At 44.8% G+C, this 15977-nt stretch overlaps 1 pseudogene across 1 annotated transcript in view; it reads left to right on the forward strand.

The window, feature by feature from the left end:
* Nucleotides 1–15977, forward strand: part of LOC311148154 (low-density lipoprotein receptor-related protein 1-like) — a 186430-nt pseudogene that overhangs the window by 85941 nt on the left and 84512 nt on the right. Inside the window, exons 3-7 of the transcript in view lie at nt 101–235; nt 12001–12120; nt 12260–12388; nt 12924–13030; nt 15676–15829. The product of the transcript in view is annotated as a low-density lipoprotein receptor-related protein 1-like (transcript). The remainder of the gene's footprint in view (nt 1–100; nt 236–12000; nt 12121–12259; nt 12389–12923; nt 13031–15675; nt 15830–15977) is intronic.

Genomic DNA, 15977 nt, shown 5'->3' on the forward strand with positions numbered 1-15977 from the left:
GTTTCGGCGGTATCACTTGATCTCTGACTGTAAAGTGTGTGTCTGCTGTGTGTCTGCTGTGTGTCTGCTGTTTGTCTGCTCTGTGTTTGTTGTGTTGCAGGCCCACACAGAGTGTCCCGGTGTCCGGCCAATGAGTTTGAGTGTCTGGGGACAGACATGTGTATCCACATGAGCAGACTGTGTGATGGGAGCCCCGACTGCACTGATGGCTGGGACGAGGGGCCACACTGCAGAGGTAACACACAGAGATATGCATATACACACGCGCACGGGCACACACATGGGCACACACACACACACACACACACACACACACACAAACACACAGTCTTGTACAACTAACCTTGTTGGGACACACAATTCAGTCCTATTCAAAATCCTATTTTCCCTAACCCCTAACCCTAAACCTAACCCTAACCCGTACCCTTACCCTAACCTTAACCCGAAAACCCAAATTTGACACACACAAGCACGCTCAGTAAATTCAGCAAGTCCCCTCTCTAACTATAGGATCTGAACAGGGACAGCTTGGGCAACTGTTTTCTGGGGTCCTTCCTATTTCTTAGCTCCTACAGAAGACTGGGCCAAACAATCCTGCTGCAGCCAGCCAGTGACTCATCTCCTCTTTTGTCTGGTTCCACAATGAGACACTATGGACTCAATAGCTGTCGAAATGACACCCTATTCCCTATATAGTGCAGTGCTTTTGGCCAGGAATTAGGAAATAGTTATATCAGACACAGCCAACATGTCCCATCTGTGTGGCTCTCCTCTTTTGTCTGGTTCCACTATGGGAAGCTATAGACTCAATATGTCTTCCTTTCTGTGACTCTAATTAATATTAGGGATTGGATTTGATGATGGGATTCTTCTCCTCCTATCCGGCCGGCTGGCTGTCTGGATAAACGCTCTGCTCTGCCTGCCAGAGACGGGGAAGGGGCCTCTGAGCCTCACATTCTCAAGGGCTTGATTGATAAATTAATGACTTTTTCTCAGAGAGGAGAGAGAAGAGGAGCCATTGTGATAATGGAGGCCATCTCATTAGAGCAGCTGATGGAAGAAGACAATGTTTATTGGACAGAGAAGAGATTACAGTTTGGGTGAAACTGGGGACACAAAGGGAGAGAACATGTATAGAACAGAACCAGGCTAACTGGACGTTTCTCTCATGGCAAAAGGCAATGTTGTGTCATTACATGATATAGCTGATATTGAGTATGTGTGTGTTCTGTACTGATATTAGTCCAGCTCATTTTTGTGTTATATTGGGACATGTTTGTTGGTTTGGGTGCATTCCCCTACAACAAATATTGATGCCAAACAGGCCTTTAAGTTACATTTACATTTTAACATTTTAGTCATTTAGCAGACGCTCTTATCCAGAGCGACTTACAGTTAGTTCTCCTTTATGAGACCAAAGTACTATAACAGAACAGGGTCTGGAAAAAGCCCAGCACACATTAGAACTGGCAAGTTCTATCAGTCCTCTATCATATACATACAAAGAAAGGTATGGTCTATCTTTCTTTTTCAAATATATTTTATGTGAATAATTTTGTTTATAAGGATCGTATTAAGTAATGGTGTGAAAGGATAAGAGTTAAAGTGACCGTTGTTGTCTGAAGTGGGCTAATATGTCAGATTCCCTTACTGCAATCTGTGGAACTGCCCTGCCCTGCACAACGTTCCGCCGATGATGTCATCTACGCATGACACGTACCGCCTGTCCCCAGCGAGCACACGGGTCCAGTTTTCCCTATGGCTGGAGTAAACAAACAAACACACACACACAGCAGTGGCAGTGTGTTTGCCGGAACTTTCTGCTGCCACAGTGTTTGTGTGTGAGCCCCCTGTTTCATGGAAAGCCTCACCATTTCTCAAGCATCCCAGTGTTTGCTTGAACAAACTGGTGGGTTGTGCAGGCCAAGCGTACCCTAGCCTGGTGCTGATGTCTCAAAGCACACTTTGTCATCCTGTGTGTCCAAGTAATTATCCACAAGTTGCTGACGAGGGGAGTGAGGGAGGCAAGGCAGGAGGCAGGCAGGCAGGGATGTATTTTATCGCAGTACAATACAGTACAATACAGTACAAGACAGGACAATACATGTTAACATGGTGGAGCTAGGTGTGGGAGGTTGAGGAGTGGAAGGGTTTATATTATAGAAGTGTGTGATAGCCAGGTTTTGTCCTGCTTACTGTGATACTGGGCAGCTGAGGCTTGGGGCCACTGGGCTGATAATATCTCTGCAGATGTAGGCCTTTACAAATGGCAGATTTGGGCACTGATAAGTACCTAAATTGGAAAGCAGTGGCTGTGCAGTAGCATGCTATACATGATGTCAGAACTCAGGCTCTGAGCACTTGAGCACCGCACGTGACCAGAAGTTGCCCCCATCCCTCCCGTTAATTGAGCAACTTTTGCAATTTTTTTGTTGACTGACTGAGGGAAATGCTGTATGTGTATATACCCCACATTTCCCAGGGATATTCTTATCGTGTTACTGAATGTACAGTATCCAGGGTATTTTCAGATTTCGTTATCAACAAATGTGGCAAAGTACAGTAAATGTAAAATACACATAAAATCAACAGTGTAATGTTTGGATTCAGTCTTGTAGGTGAACTGTTGTGTACTCAACGTTGGTCTAATAATTTCCCCATAATCTCCAAACTGTTCCCTTTCGATTGCTACCGTGCTTATGCATATGCTTTTCATATTTCTTCTGAAAGAAGCATTTCAATTTGGCCTTATCCATATAGGCCAATTCCTACGAGTGTAAAGCTGATGTAGACTGTGTGTGCCGGGTGTGGCACGTCCTTCCCACTGTTGAACAGAACTGCGCTGCGCATCTATGCTGCTAATATTCATTGTGGTTATTACTGAAAAGCTCTCAATCGCTCCAAAAACTATTGTCCTCTTAGTAGTCAGATTTTAGTCACAGAGATAATTTTGTCCCGTCTCGTTTAAGTCAACTTAAATGAAAAATAATTTTAGTTTAATTCAATTTTTTTCTGGGTCTATTTAGTCAGTTATACACTGAGTGTACAAAATCTTAGGAAAAATAGCTGTTTGACGAATATTTGAGTCACTATTTTTGTTGACAAAATTAACACTGAACCAGACAGAGACAGAGAGAGGAGAGGTGAGGGTTAGAAATGTCTCGACCCAGGACCTGGCCTGGATAAAAGGAGAGTTAGACATGGAAGCTTCCTCACTGCTAAGTGACACTTCTATAGAAGAAAATGCCCACTGACTGACTGGATCCAAATTAGTGTGATAGTGTTGTCTCTATCTTTCACTTGGCCAGCCAGTCAGTCAGTCAGTCATCCAGTCAGTCAGTCAGTCCTATAGTCAGCCAGTCATCCAGTCAGTCAGCCAGTCATCCAGTCAGTCAGTCCTATAGTCAGCCAGTCAGTCTTATAGTCAGCCAGTCAGTCCTATAGTCAGCCAGTCAGTCAGTCAGTCAGCCAGTCAGTCAGTCAGTCAGTCAGTCCTATAGTCAGCCAGTCAGTCAGTCAGTCAGCCAGTCAGTCAGTCCTATAGTCAGCCAGCTAGTCAGCCAACTAGTCAGTCAGTCTGCCAGTCAGTCAGTCAGTCAGTCCTATAGTCAGCCAGCTAGTCAGCCAACTAGTCAGTCAGTCCTATAGTCAGCCAGTCAGTCAGTCAGTCCTATAGTCAGCCAGTCAGCCAGTCAGCCAGTCAGTCCTATAGTCAGCCAGTAGGTCAGTCAGTCCTATAGGCTGTCAGTCAGTGCTATAGTCAGCCAGCCAGCCAATCAGTCAGTTTACAGTATATACACTGCTCAAAAAAATAAAGGGAACACTTAAACAACACAATGTAACTCCAAGTCAATCACACTTCTGTGGAATCAAACTGTCCACTTAGGAAGCAACACTGATTGACAATAAATTTCACATGCTGTTGTGCAAATTGAATAGACAACAGGTGGAAATTATAGGCAATTAGCAAGACACCCCCCAATAAAGGACTGGTTCTGCAGGTGGTGACCACAGACCACTTCTCAGTTCCTATGCTTCCTGGCTGATGTTTTGGTCACTTTTGAATGCTGGTGGTGCTTTCACTCTACAACCCACACAAGTGGCTCAGGTAGTGCAGCTCATCCAGGATGGCACATCAATGCGAGCTGTGGCAAGAAGGTTTGCTGTGTCTGTCAGCGTAGTGTCCAGAGCATGGAGGCGCTACCAGGAGACAGGCCAGTACATCAGGAGATGTGGAGGAGGCCGTAGGAGGGCAACAACCCAGCAGCAGGACCGCTACCTCCGCCTTTGTGCAAGGAGGAGCAGGAGGAGCACTGCCAGAGCCCTGCAAAATGACCTCCAGCAGGCCACAAATGTGCATGTGTCTGCTCAAATGGTCAGAAATAGACTCCATGAGGGTGGTATGAGGGCCCGACGTCCACAGGTGGGGGTTGTGCTTACAGCCCAACACTGTGCAGGACGTTTGGCATTTGCCAGAGAACACCAAGATTGGCAAATTCGCCACTGGCGCACTGTGCTCTTCACAGATGAAAGCAGGTTCACACTGAGCACATGTGACAGACGTGACAGTGTCTGGAGACGCCGTGGAGAACGATCTGCTGCCTGCAACATCCTCCAGCATGACCGGTTTGGCGGTGGGTCAGTCATGGTGTGGGGTGGCATTTCTTTGGGGGGCCGCACAGCCCTCCATGTGCTCGCCAGAGGTAGCCTGACTGCCATTAGGTACCGAGATGAGATCCTCAGACCCCTTGTGAGACCATATGCTGGTGCGGTTGGCCCTGGGTTCCTCCTAATGCAAGACAATGCTAGACCTCATGTGGCTGGAGTGTGTCAGCAGTTCCTGCAAGAAGAAGGCATTGATGCTATGGACTGGCCCGCCCGTTCCCCAGACCTGAATCCAATTGAGCACATCTGGGACATCATGTCTCGCTCCATCCACCAACGCCACATTGCACCACAGACTGTCCAGGAGTTGGCGGATGCTTTAGTCCAGGTCTGGGAGGAGATCCCTCAGGAGACCATCCGCCACCTCATCAGGAGCATGCCCAGGCGTTGTAGGGAGGTCATACAGGCACGTGGAGGCTACACACACTACTGAGCCTCATTTTGACTTGTTTTAAGGACATTACATCAAAGTTGGATCAGCCTGTAGTGTGGTTTTCCACTTTAATTTTGAGGATGACTCCAAATCCAGACCTCCATGGGTTGATAAATTTGATTTCCATTGATCATTTTTGTGTGATTTTGTTGTCAGCACATTCAACTATGTAAAGAAAAAGGTATTTAATAAGATTATTTCATTCATTCAGATCTAGGATGTGTTGTTTAAGTGTTCCCTTTATTTATTTTTGCAGTGTATATTGCTGTAACTAGGAATAATCTGGTGTTGGGAAAGACTCTTAGAAGTGATGAAGGTTGTGAAGTAGTATGAAGGGGATACTGAGTTTTTTAACCTGGTCAGTCCTTGTTTGTCCGAATCATCCCTTTCACCCCCATCACCCCACCTAGTTCACCCCACCCTGTTCAGGGCTTGTCAGATGAAATATTGATCAGAAAGGCCCTGAGACTGTTTCCTCATCTGTGCCTCCTTGTCTGCTCTTGGATGGACTCCAAGAACACTCAGCATCACTCACCTAGTGTGTGTGTGTGTGTGTGTGTGTGTGTGTGTGTGTGTGTGTGTGTGTGTGTGTGTGTGTGTGTGTGTGTGTGTGTGTGTGTGTGTGACATGCTTGTTGAACACTCAAGGCAGCAGTGTGACGTGTTATCTCGGGTGATTAACCTTGGCTAAATGGCTAAAAGAATACTGCTGTTGAGAACAGGTGACTTTTTTTCTCCAATTGGTGCTTTGACTTTGTAACACTCCATGGCCTGTGGCAAAATATATATACAGTGCCTCACAAAAGTATTCATCCCCCTTGGCATTTTTCCTATTTTGTTGCATTACAACCTGTAATTTAAATGGATTTTTATTTGGATTTCATGTAATGGACATACACAAAATAGTCAAAATTGGTGAAGTGAAATGAAAAAAATAACTTGTTTCAAAAAATTCTAAAAAATTAATAACGGTGGTGTGTGCATATGTATTCACCCCCTTTGCTATGAAGCCCCTAAATAAGATCTGGTGCAACCAATTACCTTCAGAAGTCACATAATTAGTTAAATAAAGTCCACCTGTGTGCAATCTAAGTGTCACATGATCTGTCACATGATCTCAGTATATATACACCTGTTCTGAAAGGCCCCAGAGTCTGCAACACCACTAAGCAAGGGGCACCACCAAGCAAGCGGCACCATGAAGACCAAGGAGCTCTCCAAACAGGTCAGGGACAAAGTTGTGGAGAAGTACAGATCAGGGTTGGGTTATAAAAAAATATCTGAAACTTTGAACATCCCACGGAGCACCATTAAATCCATTATTAAAAAATTGAAAGAATATGGCACCACAACAAACCTGCCAAGAGAGGGCTGCCCACCAAAACTCACGGACCAGGCAAGGAGGGCATTAATCAGAGAGGCAACAAAGAGACCAAAGATAACCCTGAAGGAGCTGCAAAGCTCCACAGCGGAGATTGGAGTATCTGTCCATAGGACCACTTTAAGCCGTACACTCCACAGAGCTGGGCTTTACGGAAGAGTGGCAAGAGAAAAGCCATTGCTTAAAGAAAAAAATAAGCAAACACGTTTGGTGTTCATCAAAAGGCATGTGGGAGACTCCCCAAACATATGGAAGAAGGTACTCTGGTCAGATGAGACTAAAATTGAGCTTTTTGGCCATCAAGGAAAACGCTATGTCTGGCGCAAACCCAACACCTCTCATCACCCCGAGAACACCATCACCACAGTGAAGCATGGTGGTGGCAGCATCATGCTGTGGGGATGTTTTTCATCGGCAGGGACTGGGAAACTGGTCAGAATTGAAGGAATGATGGATGGCGCTAAATACAGGGAAATTCTTACATATACATTTTAGTCATTTAGCAGACGCTCTTATCCAGAGCGACTTACAGTTAGTGAGTGCATACATTATTTTATTTATTTATTAATTAATTTTTTCATACTGGCCCCCCGTGGGAATCAAACACACAACCCTGGCGTTGCAAACACCATGCTCTACCAACTGAGCTACATCCCTGCCGGCCATTCCCTCCCCTACCCTGGACGACGCTGGGCCAATTGTGCGCCGCCCGTGGGTCTCCCGGTTGCGGCCGGCTACGACAGAGCCTGGATTCAAACCAGGATCTCTAGTGGCACAGCTAGCACTGCGATGCAGAGCCTTATACCACTGCGCCACTCGGGAGAGGGAAACCTGTTTCAGTCTTCCAGAGATTTGAGACTGGGACGGAGGTTCACCTTCCAGCAGGACAATGACCCTAAGCATACTGCTAAAGCAACACTTGAGTGGTTTAAGGGGAAACATTTACATTTATTGGAATGGCCTAGTCAAAGACCAGACCTCAATCCAATTGAGAATCTGTGGTATGACTTAAAGATTGCTGTACACCAGCGGAACCCATCCAACTTGAAGAAGCTGGAGCAGTTTTGCCTTGAAGAATGAGCAAAAATTCCAGTGGCTAGATGTGCCAAGCTTATAGAGACATACCTCAAGAGAGTTGCAGCTGTAATTGCTGCAAAAGGTGGCTATACAAAGTATTGAGTTTGGGGGGGTGAATAGTTATGCACGCTCAAGTTTTCTGTTTTTTTGTCTTATTTCTTGTTTGTTTCACAATAAGAAATATTTTGCATCTTCAAAGTGGTAGGCATGTTGTGTAAATCAAATGATACAAACCCCCCAAAAATCCATTTTAATTCCAGGTTGTAAGGCAACAACATAGGAAAAATGCCAAGGGGGGTGAAAACTTTTGCAAGCCACTGTATTGGCTGCAGTTTTCTGCAAATGGAAGTAATAGAAGTAATTATAATTAGATGGTATTCTGCTCTCTTCTCTCTGTGGCACTGTGGGGCTAAACAAACATAGAATTCCATCGAAATATAATTATTTCTATTACTTCCATTTGCAGAAAACTGTCTACAACCACAGAATAGAATGGCATCTGAAGTCAATATGTGTCTTTATGCATATTCACATTCTGACTCATTCCCCTGAGTGTGTTGTTCTTTGAAACCCACAGTCAGAAAACTAGGTTTAGATTAGAGATGGGCTGAAATTGAAATTGGGGTTCTTCGGGCAATATCCACTTATTGCTGTGCTGATTGTGATGGTTGAAGCTAGAGGCTCAGGGCTAGAGGAGGGTGAGGTGGTGGCCTGATGTAGGTTTGGAGGGACAGCAGCACCCTGGCAAGCGTTGGCACTGTGTGTCTCTATGTGTGTCTCAGTGAATGGGTTTGATACAGGGCACACACACAGTGGGTTTCTTCCTCTCAGCGAGACCCCACAAAAGGGCCATTGTGGCCTGAGATCCACAGGCTTTACATAATGAGGACCCGACAGTGGTCCAACCTCCGCTTCGCTCTGCGCTCTCCTCTGGCCAGCCTCAACGGTCGGTATGTAATGGTCTCCTTTCAGCATGGCTGGACAGGGCTGTGGGTTGTGGTGTGGACATCCCTTCACTCGTTGAGACCATTGTTGAGCACTGACTGAGAAGAATCCACTCCCAGTGTGATACTGTACTGTCCTCCCATTATGATGATGTACTACTGAATGAGATTGTACAGTCTGCTTTGGTGCAGTGTGTTTAGTTATCTAAGAAATGGGACTTAATTGGACATGCCAGTAGGATTCCATGCTCTGCAAGCTTTATGATGATGCTCAGACTGAGAGTTCATCTCACTTCCTTGCGTTGCGTGTTTGTGGTTATGTGTTTCTTGGCAGCTCTTTGTTGGTGCGCTGCAGTCCTCTCTCAGACAGAAAGACAGACAGCATGCTGTATGGCCACTTCTCTCATATCTGCCTTTTGATCTGGGCGGTAGGAAACTGTTGGCATGCTGAAGACCCGAGCAGTTGGAGACTGCAGCGTGAGGAGACTGCAACAAATCAAATCAAATCACATTTGATTTGTCACATGCGTTGAATACAACAGGTGTAGACCTTATCGTGAAATGCTTACTTACAAGCTCTTAACCAACAATGCAGTTCAAGAAATAGAGTTAAGAAAATATTTACTAAATAGCCTAAAGTAAAAAATCTAAAGTAACACAATAAAATTACATAACAAAAACGAGGCTACACGAGGGTACCGGTACCGAGTCAATGTGCAGGGGTACAGGTTAGTCGAGGTAGTTTGTACATATAGGTTGGGGTAAAGTGAATATGCATAGATAATAAACAACAAGTAGCAGCTGTGTAAATAGGCCATTTGATTAATTGTTCAGCAGTCTTATAGCTTGGGGGTAGAATCTGTTAAGGAGCCTTTTGGACCTAGACTTGGTGCTCCGGTACTGCTTGCCTTGCGGTAGCAGAGAGAACAGTCTATGACTTGGGTGACTGGAGTCAACACGTGTTGTTGCCCTGTTTCATATCAGCCTCTACTGTATGAGCGATTAGTCTGAGATTACAGTGGGTAGAAATCTCTCACTTTCTCTAGTCTAAATGATCCTAGCCTCATCTGTGCCAAAGTCTGTTACCACACTGTGCCAAAGTCTGTTACCACACTGTGCCAAAGTCTGTTACCACACTGTGCCAAAGTCTGTTACCACACTGTGCCAAAGTCTGTTACCACACTGTGCCAAAGTCTAGTTTGTAATATACTGTGTTGGCTGGAGGAAGGAAGCTATTGCTTATGTTACAGGCTTTGGTTTTTTTTCTTGATTTTGTTTTCTATTTAGAGGTTGGTTCTGTTTGGTTCAGTGCTATCCGGAATCCTTGGGACTTCCATACCCTAAACCCTAACCTTAACCCCTACCCTAACCATAACCTAATCCTTACCTTAACCCTTACCTTAACCATTTTACATTTCTACTTCAATGGGGTAGGGACGTCCCAAGGATCCCGGATAGCACGGACCGTTCTGTTTGGATTGGAATCATCCTCGTTGTTCAGGATGTGTTGCACCTGTTGTATGCGTTAGTCAGAAGGTGTTTCACCAGTGATGTACAGTATATAAACCCTGGATTGCTGATGCTATGTATTGGCCATTAAGAGGATTTGAAGCCACTGGCCGGCCATATTGGCAGTAGAAGCATTCCTCCATAGGAATTAATGGAGATCTACAGTATTTCAATGAAATGTTTCAAGGACAAAATAACATTTATTTAAGTATTGTTTTGTTGTAGTGGGGACAGTAACATTAGTAACCTCTAAAATGTTATGTATATATATACAGTGAGGGAAAAAAGTATTTGATCCCCTGCTGATTTTGTATGTTTGCTCACTGACAAAGAAATGATCAGTCTATAATTTTAATGGTACGTTTATTTGAACAGTGAGAGACAGAATAACAACAAAATAATCCAGAAAAACGCATGTCAAAAATGTTATAAATTGATTTACATTATAATGAGGGAAATAAGTATTTGACCCCCTCTCAATCAGAAAGATTTCTGGCTCCCAGGTGTCTTTTATACAGGTAACGAGCTGAGATTAGGAGCACACTCTTAAAGGGAGTGCTCCTAATCTCAGTTTGTTTCCTGTATAAAAGACACCTGTCCACAGAAGCAATCAATCAATCAGATTCCAAACTCTCCACCATGGCCAAGACCAAAGAGCTCTCCAAGGATGTCAGGGACAAGATTGTAGACCTACACAAGACTGGAATGGGCTACAAGACCATCGCCAAGCAGCTCGGTGAGAAGATGACAACAGTTGGTGCGATTATTCGCAAATGGAAGAAACACAAAATAACTGTCAATCGGCCTGGGGCTCCATGCAAGATCTCACCTCGTGGAGTTGCAATAATCATGAGAACGGTGAGGAATCAGCCCAGAACTACATGGGAGGATCTTGTCAATGATCTCAAGGCAGCTGGGACCATAAACAATTGGTAACACACTACGCCGTGAAGGACTGAAATCCTGCAGCGCCCGCAAGGTCCCCTGCTCAAGAAAGCACATATACAGGGCCGTCTGAAGTTTGTCAATGAACATCTGAATGATTCAGAGGAGAACTGGGTGAAAGTGTTGTGGTCAGATGAGACCAAAATCGAGCTCTTTGGCATCAACTCAACTCACCGTGTTTGGAGGAGGAGGAATGCTGCCTATGACCCCAAGAACACCATCCCCACCGTCAAACATGGAGGTGGAAACATTATACTTTGGGGGTGTTTTTCTGCTAAGGGGACAGGACAATTTCACCGCATCAAAGGGACGATGGACGGGGCCATGTACCGTCAAATCCTGGGTGAGAACCTCTTTCCCTCAGCCAGGGCATTGAAAATGGGTCGTGGATGGGTATTCCAGCATGACAATGACCCAAAACACACGGCCAAGGCAACAAAAGAGTGGCTCAAGAAGAAGCACATTAAGGTCCTGGAGTGGCCTAGCCAGTCTCCAGACCTTAATCCCATAGAAAATCTGTGGAGGGAGCTGAAGGTTCGAGTTGCCAAATGTCAGCCTCGAAACCTTAATGACTTGGAGAAGATCTGCAAAGAGGAGTGGAACAAAATCCCTCCTGAGATGTGTGCAAACCTGGTGGCCAACTACAAGAAACGTCTGACCTCTGTGATTGCCAACAAGGGTTTTGCCACCAAGTACTAAGTCATGTTTTGCAGAGGGGTCAAATACTTATTTCCCTCATTAAAATGCAAATCAATTTATAAAATTTTTGACATGCGTTTTTCTGGATTTTGTTGTTGTTATTCTGTCTCTCACTGTTCAAAAAAACCTACCATTAAAATTATAGACTGATCATTTCTTGGTCAGTGGGCAAACGTACAAAATCAGCAGGGGATCAAATACTTTTTTCCCTCACTGTGTATATATATATATATATATATTAAATGTTGTGTTTATGCGTGTTTGCGAACCATGCCATTTGCTTCCAACCAGGTTTCCTTCCATGTGTTTGATCTGATTGTGATCTCTCTCTCTCTATCTCTGTGGTAGAGCTTGGACCAGACTGTGCCACCCATGGCTGCAAGGGCAACTGCTCAGTAACACACCAAGGTCCCAAGTGTTACTGCAACATTGGCTATGAAGTCAGCCACGATGGAAAGACATGTAAAGGTAAGACTCCTGAGTCCAAATACATCAAGTTACACTAAACATATGACAACAGTACCATGTCTGACCAGTGAATGACTGACTGACGGACTGACTCACTATACTGACTGACTGACTGACATTGCCCTGCCTGAATCCTCAGATTTCAACGAGTGCAGTGTGTACGGGACATGCAGTCAGACGTGCTCCAACAACAAGGGCTCCTACACCTGCAGCTGTGTGGAGGGCTACCTACTGCAGCCAGACAGCCGCTCCTGCAAGGCCAAGAACGGTGAGACACACACAATCAAACATAAAGCTAGACTTTTCTTCAGACATATCACCAAGTAATAATTGTGTTTCAGTTGATTTGTTTTGTTTTGATCCTGTCATGCTGTGTTATTTTGGGGGAATCAGATTTGCACGGTGTGACACTCTCTCTAATGCTGTTACAACTGAATTTACAGGGAAGAGATGTCAGAGATATGTGACCTTTCTTCCATCTCCTGTCACCATCTTCCCCTCTTGACCTCTCCTTCTTTCTCTTCCCTGTCTCCCTCCCTCCCTCCCCTCCCTCTCTTCTTCCTCTCCTCCCTCTCTCTCTCTATCTCTCTCTCTCACTCTCTCTCTCTCTCTCTCTCTCTCTCTCTCTCTCTCTCTCTCTCTCTCTCACCTCCCTCTCTCTCCCTCCCTCTCTTCTTCCCCTCTCTCTCCCCTCTCTCCCTCCCTCTCTCTCTCTCCCCTCCCTCTCTCTCTCTCCCCTCCCTCCCTCTCTCTCTCTCTCTCTCTCTCCCCTCCCTTCCTTCTTCCTCTCCTCCCTCTCTCAGATCCTGTGGAACAGCTGCCGGTGCTGCTGATCACTAACCTCAATGACATCCGCTGTACGTCTCTGAGTGGCATGCCCACCCGCCTCCCGGCCATCAGCACCAAGAAGGTTATTATACATATTTCCTGTTTGTTTACTGTTAAGGTAACACTTTATTTGGATAGTCCCAAATAGATGGTTTGTAGATGTTCAGTCGATTACTATTTGCATTGACCCCCTTATTTTATTATTATTTATTATAATTTCTTGCATTGACTCTTTTGCACAGGCTCGATGTACACTCACTACACTGACACTCCAACACACACACACACACACACACACACACACACACACACACACACACACACACACACACACACACACACACACACACACACACACACACACACACACACACACACATGCATATTGACGCCACACACACACACACACACACACACACACACACACACACACATTCATTCACATTCCTTCACAGTCTTCACAGTCTTCACATACGCTGCTGCTACTCTCTGTTTATTATCTATGTATAGTCACTTTTATCCCTACCTACATCTACATATTACCTGGACTAACCTGTACCCCGCACATTGACTCAGTACCAGTAACCCCTGTATATAGCCTTGTTATTGTTATTTTATTGTGTTACTATTTTTCCATTAGATTATTTAGCAAATTGTTCTAATTTTTTTAAACTATGCATTGTTGGTTAAGGGCTCATAAGTAAGCATTTCACGGTAAGGTCTACACCTGTTGTATTTGGCGCGTGTGACAAATACAATTAGATTTGATTTTAACAACGTTTCATCTAACTATCCACTCACAATATCCCTAGCTAGCCCTATCCCTAACCTTAACCCCTACACTAACCCTAGTCCTGTTGTGTCCCACACAGAGGATCACGTTGGAAATAAAAGCTTTATAATGCTGATTACAGTGGCTTGCGAAAGTATTCAACCCCCTAATGAACTCCCCCATCACCTAATGGTGATTATACTACATGGAAGGGGAGGGTATCCTCGCTGTCTATAAGGATTGTAATGCCTACAGTGGCTTGCGAAAGTATTCACCCCCCTTTGGCATTTTTCCTATTTTGTTGCCTTACAACCTGGAATTAAAATGGATTTTTGGGGGGTTTGTATCATTTGATTTACACAACATGCCTACCACTTTGAAGATGCAAAATATTTTTTATTTAGAAACAAACAAGAAATAAGACAAAAAAACAGAAAACTTGAGCGTGCATGACTATTCACCCCCCCAAATTCAATACTTTGTAGAGCCACCTTTTGCAGCAATTACAGCTGCAAGTCTCTTGGGGTATGTCTCTATAAGCTTGGCTCATCTAGCCACTGGGATTTTTGCCCATTCTTCAAGGCAAAACTGCTCCAGCTCCTTCAAGTTGGATGGGTTCCGCTGGTGTACAGCAATCTTTAAGTCATACCACAGATTCTCAATTGAATTGAGGTCTGGGCTTTGACTAGGCCATTCCAAGACATTTAAATGTTTCCCCTTAAACCACTCAAGTGTTGCTTTAGCAGTATGCTTAGGGTCATTGTCCTGCTGGAAGGTGAACCTCCGTCCCAGTCTCAAATCTCTGGAAGACTGAAACAGGTTTCCCTCAAGAATTTCCCTGTATTTAGCGCCATCCATCATTCCTTCAATTCTGACCAGTTTCCCAGTCCCTGCCGATGGAAAAACATCCCCACAGCATGATGCTGCCACCACCATGCTTCACTGTGGGGATGGTGTTCTCGGGGTGATGAGAGGTGTTGGGTTCAGTTTTAGTCTCATCTGACCAGATTACCTACTTCTATATGCTTGGGGAGTCTCCCACATGCCTTTTGGCGAACACCAAACGTGTTTGCTTATTCTTTCCTTTAAACAATGGCTTTTTTCTGGCCACTCCTCCGTAAAGCCCAGCTCTGTGGAGTGTACGGCTTAAAGTGGTCCTCTGTATCTCAATTGGTAGAGCATGGCGCTTGTAATGCCAGGGTAGTGGGTTCGATCCCCGGGACCACCCATACGTAAAAATGTATGCACACATGACTATAAGTCGCTTTGGATAAAAGTGTCTGCTAAATGGCATATTATTATAGTTACTCCAATCTCCGCTGTGGAACTTTGCAGCTCCTTCAGGGTTATCTTTGGTCTCTTGTTGCCTCTCTGATTAATGCCCTCCTTGCCTGGTCCGTGAGTTTTGGTGCGCGGCTCTCTCTTGGCAGGTTTGTTGTGGTGCCATATTCTATCCATTTTTTTTATAATGGATTTAATGGTGCTCCGTGGGATGTTCAAAGTTTCAGATATTTTTTTATAACCCAACCCTGATCTGTACTTCTCCACAACTTTGTCCCTGACCTGTTTGGAGAGCTCCTTGGTCTTCATGGTGCCGCTTGCTTGGTGGTGCCCCTTGCTTAGTGGTGTTGCAGACTCTGGGGCCTTTCATATGCACGCACCACTTTTCCGTTATTTATTTTTTAGAATTTTTTGAAACAAGTAATTATTTTCATTTCACTTCACCAATTTGGACTATTTTATGTATGTCCATTAGATGAAATCCAGATAAAAATCAATTTAAATTACAGGTTCTAATGCAACAAAATAGGAAAAACGCCAAGGGGGATATATTTTCCTTCTGTCTTATCCTCTGTGAATTGAAACTATTGTGAAGTGTTTTTGGGTCTTTGAAAAGCGCTATTTACAACCCAAGGTATTATTGTTGAATCTTTATTTACTTTGTCCAAAAACAGACCACTGCCATGGACTTCAACTACGCCCAGGAGACTGTATGTTGGATCGATGTGGGCGACACGTCCGCCAACACCCATCTGAAGTGTGCCTCCATCCCTGAGCTGAAGACTGTCAACAACATCAGGATAATTAACATCTCACTCAGCCTGCACCGTGAGTAGAGGACACACACCCACACATCCACACACACCCACACACCCACACACACACACACACACACACACACATACACACACATACAGGCTGCACTGTGAGTAGAGGACACACACCCACACAGCCACACACACACCCACACACACAC

The sequence above is a fragment of the Coregonus lavaretus genome, assembly GCF_964263955.1.
Source record: "Coregonus lavaretus genome assembly, chromosome: 20".
In the NCBI taxonomy this organism is placed as follows: Eukaryota; Metazoa; Chordata; class Actinopteri; order Salmoniformes; family Salmonidae; genus Coregonus; species Coregonus lavaretus.